Genomic DNA, 5,258 nt, shown 5'->3' with positions numbered 1-5,258 from the left:
CACGCCACACTGGCCAAACAGGAAATGAAATTTAAAAGTTTGCGACCCTTTTCCTGTCTACCTGGACAGTGCATCTGAGTTGAAAACGCTGTCCAGAGTGGTCACAATGGAGCACTCTGGGATAGCTCCTGGAGGCCAATACCATCGAATTGCGTCCACACTACACTAAATTTGACCCAGCAAGGCTGATTTCAGTGCTAATCCCCTCGTCGGAGGTGGAGTAAAGAAATCGATTTAAAGAGCCCTTTAAGTTGAAAAAAAGGGCTTTGTCGTGTGCATGGGTCTAGGGTTAAATGGCAGTAACGCTGCTAAATTCGACCTAAAGTCATAGTGTAGACAAGGCCTCAGAGGAATTTTATAGCTACTGGCTGGGTGTCCAAAAAAGGGAGCTACCCACCTACCCTTTCATTGATCACACTTGGTAACTACTAAGCAGAAGCACAGAATCTAGATGGATTTGCTGCGTCTCCTGCAGGCCTTCCTAATGGCACAGCAGGGCTGCTCTTGGCTCTGCACAATGTTGTTTTGTTTAGCAGTGACTGTGAAGGGACTTCCAGCTATTTGGCTGTGGGAACTCTGGTATTAAGTGGACACCCTGTCTTAACTGTGTATGGCTGTATTGCTTGTAGATTTCTATATTCTGTACTGATGTTACCAAATGGAGTATTTTGTAGCGGTCTGCTATAATTTAACTTATACAAACTATGAATATGCTCCTCAGACTTAACCACCCGCCTTTCACACACTCCCTGCTTCTCACTCTCTGGGCTGGGAACAAGCCACCGGCATGTGCGTCCATTGGATTATTTTTATTTAATTACTTCTCATTGTTAAATTATTTATGTTTTTAAATTTCATTGCAGTGCATTTTCTTCCTGCCACTGTCACCTGGCAGCTAAGGGATGTGAGATTCTCCTCCATTGCGTTTCTGCCCACGGAAAAAGAAGAGACCCCACACTTCAGTACCTTTGGAAATAAAAGCAACCTGGAAACAAACCAGCTGTCTCCTCAGTGTGCAGTTTGTGTCTCTTTTGGTGCAGTTGATGTGTGTGCAGCATGTGTGGTGGACAGGGGCACTGTGTGCTCACATGGGAATTCACCATCCTTGGTGCAGGATTTGACTTGTTCTGGGAGTGAACATAGCCCTTGTGGAGTTTCAGGCACAGGCTGCATGACCCCCTCCATTTATCTTTGGTGCAGATACAGCCCAGGCAGCACTAGTGCAACCTCCTCTCCTGCTGCCCTCCACCATCATCTGCACAGCCCACCTGTCAGGGCAGGAGGGGAATGTCTCAGATGGGACTACCCTGGGATGGGGAGGTGTGGTTGCATCCATTAGGTCACCAGACTGAGCCTTCTAATATCCCTTGGTGATTGTTCCCAAGATCCAGGACTTTGTGCTCAAACATCTCCCAGCTTCCTTGTTTAATATAAAGGCCGAGGTTTCCTTGCAATATACAGGAAGAAAGTAGATTTTCACCCCAGATGGGACTTGAACCCACAATCTCTGGCTTCAGAAGCTAATGCCTTATCCATTAGGCCACTGGGGCCCTGATGTACAGCTACTGAAGAGATGGAAATTCCCTCTCATAAATGCACATTCCTCGCATTTGCTTCAACACCAAATAGCCCCTTTATGTGCCTTACAGAAATGTCTGCATCCCCTGGCAGCGAGACAACTGGGCAGGTTGCTGACACAATTACAACCCAGAATACAAAGTGTACAGTGCTGACTATATATAGTTTTATTACAAATATTTACACTGTAAAATATAAAGTACTATAGTGCAATCTCTTTATCATTAAAGTGCAACTTGCATATGTAGATTTTTTTTTGTTGCATAAGTGCACTCAAAAAGAAAACAATGTAAAACTTTAGAGTCCAGTCAGTCCTACTTCGGGTTCAGCCAATCGCTGAGACAAACAAGTTTGTTTACATTTACTGCAGATAATGCTGCCCGTGTCTTATATACGTCACCTAAAAGTGAGAACAGGCTCTCTCATGGCACTTTTGTAGCCAGCGTTGCAAGGTATTAACGTGCCAGATATGCTAACATCCATATGCCTTCATACTTCAACCACCATTCCAGAGGACATGCTTCCATGCTGATAATGCTCGTTAAAAAAATAACGTGTTAATTTGTGACTGAAGACCTTGATGAAGAACTGTATGTCTCCTGCTCCATGGTTCTATCCGCATTCTGCCATATATTTCATTTTATGGCAGTCTTGGGTGATGACCCAGCACATGTTGTTCACTTTAAGAACACTTTCACTGCAAATTTGACAAAACGCAAAGAAGGTATAACGTGAGATTTCTAGAGACAGCTACAGCGCCGAGCCAAAGTTTAAGAATCTGAAGAGCCTTCCAAAATCCAAGAGGGACGAGGTGTGAAACGTTGTCAGAAGTCCTCAAAGAGCAACACTCTGATGCAGACACTACAGAACCTGAACCACTAGACAGGAAAATCAATCTTCGGTTGGTGGCATCGTTATCGAGCAGTACCTGTCATCAGCATGGAAGCATGTCCCTGGCCTCTGATTGCTAGCAGCTCGGAGAGGAGAACAGGGGCTGGACCTCTCCATGGCCGCCTGGTCTGCTCACTCCCTCTGAAGCCCATAGCCAGGGCCAGCCTTTGGGGTGGGTGCCACCAGGGAATTGCCCAGGGGTACCATGGTCAAGGGCGGTGCTGTACGGTAGCAGAGAGGTGTGTGCTGCTGGTATAAAGTCAGAAACTGCTCCCGGCTGGCAGGGGAGTGCTGCTTGGGGTGGTGCCCAGATTTTCTCCTGCTCCTCCCGGCATAGGAGCATGGGGGGAGGGAGGGGAAGAGAAGGGGGAGATAGCGGTGATGAGCGGATATTGCTCCCCCCAATGTTCCTCCGTGCCCCCCTCTCACAGCCCCCTAGCGATGTGCGGAGGAGCAGTGTTCAGGGGCGGCGGGGGAGCGAGCAGCAATGCCAGCTACTCTGTGCATCCAGGTCAGTTTCCCCAAGTGGGCACAGGAGGGTGCAGGGGTTAGGGAAAAGGGGGCACAGTCAGGGATTACGGGTGCGGGAGGAGGCAGGGGTTAGGGGAACTGGAGGGGGCACAGGGTTAGGGGCAGAGCTTCAGGGTTGGGTGCCAGAGGGGGAGGAGCAGGGATTAGGGGGACAGTAGCACAGACCCCACCTACTCCTCCTGCTTTCTCCTGACACCAGCACCACCCTTCCCAGCATCGCCTCATGGCAGCATCTGCTTCCGGACTCGCACCAGAAACGGGAAGTCTGGGCCCTGCCTGGCAGCGGCTGTCAGAAAATGGAAGCAGGAGACACGACCACTCCCATGGTGCTGTGGGGCCTGTCCTGGCTGGTGGGAGATGGAGGCAGTGGATACTACCACTCCCATGGTGCCATAGGGTTTTCAGGTGGTGCCTCCCCTGGGTTGGGCTCCAGGGGAGGTTTGGCATCTTAAGAGACTGGGGGGGGGGTTGCTTGGAGGAGGTTTGAGGACCAACAGCGAAGGGGAAGTTGGACACTGGCCAGAATACCAGGGAGACAAGGCAGGTGAGGTGATACCTGTTACTGGACCAGCTTTGGAGCCACACAGGGTCTTCTTCATGCAGGGGAAAGGTGCTCAGAGCATCACAGTTCAATAGAAGGTGGAACGCTCTGCCCTGAACACCAGACATTCCCCTGCTTCCTGGAACGGGGGGGCCTGTCCCCATTGTCCTGTAAACAGCCCCACCATGTACCCCAGAGGTGGCTGCATCTTAGCACCAAGACACCAGTGGTCACTGCTCCAGAGGAGATGATACATACAGGCCACTGCCCTACGTGGCCCCACACGTTACTGCCCCAAGAGATGAGGTACACACAGGCTACTACTCAAACTGGGCACCTGGGGTCACTGCAGCAATGGTTGTGGGGGATACATGCAGGACACTGCCGCACATGGCCACCAGGGGCCACTGCTGCAATGGTGGTGGTTTGGGGCAGGGGGGATGATAAACAGGCCACTGACTGAAGTGGCCACTACCACAATGGTGTGGGGAGAGAGGGAGGGAGATATCAATAGGGCACTGCCACACCAGGGCACCACAGGGAGGTCACTGCTCCAATTAGTAGAGATACACATCGGGTAGTGCCCCAACTGGGGGCCCTACCCCAGAGAGAGAGGGGGCTGGGGAGAGAAGAGGAAATCAAAGGCCACTGCCTCACTTAGCCACCAGGGTCACTACCTAAATAGGGGGGGACAAACACACAGGGCACTGCCCCACCTGACCAACAGGGGTCACTGCCCCAATTGGGGGATATACAGAGGGTATTGCCCCACAGAGATGCCAGGGATCAGTGCCTGCCATACCTGGCTCAGGGGTAGAAGGGATAGGGTGACCAGATGTCCCAATTTTATAGGGACAGTCCCAATATTTGGGGCTTTTTCTTATGTAGGTGCCTATTACCCTCCACCCCGTCCCGATTCTTCACACTTTCTATCTGGTCACCCTGGGGGGCAGGGGCAGGGAGAGAGGGGGCTACACACAGGGCACTGCCATACTTGGCCACCAGTGCACATCCCTAGTGGGGGAGTGACACACACCAGGAGCAGGGCTCACTGCCACAAAGGGGTTGGAAGATACTGAGGGCACTGCCTGACACGGCGACCCAGGCACCCTGCCACCTTGGGGGAGGTGAAAAACACACCTCAGGCACTGATTCCTCTGGCTACCAGTGGTCACTGGCCCAAGGCAGGGGTTGGGGGACTAAATACACAGGGGACTGCCCCACTGGGACAACACGAGTCACCGAGATGAGAGTGGGATATGCAGAGGGCACTGCCCCAATGGCTCATATACATACAGGGCGCTGCCTCACCTACCCACCAGCGCTCACAGGCACAATGGCAATGGTGGGGTCACATAGGCAACTGCCCTCAGTGGCTACCAGGGGGCGCTGCAGCAATGCTAGGGGGGATACATGCCAGGCATTGCTGCCCCTCACCACCAGGAGTCACTGCTCCTACAAGGAGGCCCCCTACAGGACACTCCCGTGCCTGGCCAGCAGGGGTCACTATCACTGGGGAGGGGCTATGGGGAAGCAGAGAAAGAGCAACTAACTGCAGTGGGGAAAATCGTCATCTACCGGGGAGAAAGAACGGACTCCGCTAGGACATCGCACCAACTCCGGCCAGGCTGGATACCAGCAATTCGGGGCTGGAGCAGCTCCAGCTAGAGGCTGGGCGGAGGCAGGTGACCTCGGTCTCTGTGCTGAGCAGGATGCG

General features: G+C 52.5%; 1 non-coding gene across 1 annotated transcript; it reads right to left on the bottom strand.

The window, feature by feature from the left end:
* Window positions 1-1,477: 1,477 nt before the first annotated feature.
* On the bottom strand, window positions 1,478-1,550 carry TRNAQ-CUG. The gene has a single exon. It is a non-coding gene; the product is annotated as a tRNA-Gln (tRNA).
* Between the last annotated feature and the right edge of the window lie 3,708 nt (window positions 1,551-5,258).

The sequence above is a fragment of the Mauremys reevesii genome, unplaced genomic scaffold (genome assembly GCF_016161935.1).
Source record: "Mauremys reevesii isolate NIE-2019 unplaced genomic scaffold, ASM1616193v1 Contig151, whole genome shotgun sequence".
Classification (NCBI taxonomy): domain Eukaryota; kingdom Metazoa; phylum Chordata; order Testudines; family Geoemydidae; genus Mauremys; species Mauremys reevesii.
Note: the sequence above shows the minus strand (reverse complement) of the source record. Positions and strands in the feature narration are given on the sequence as shown.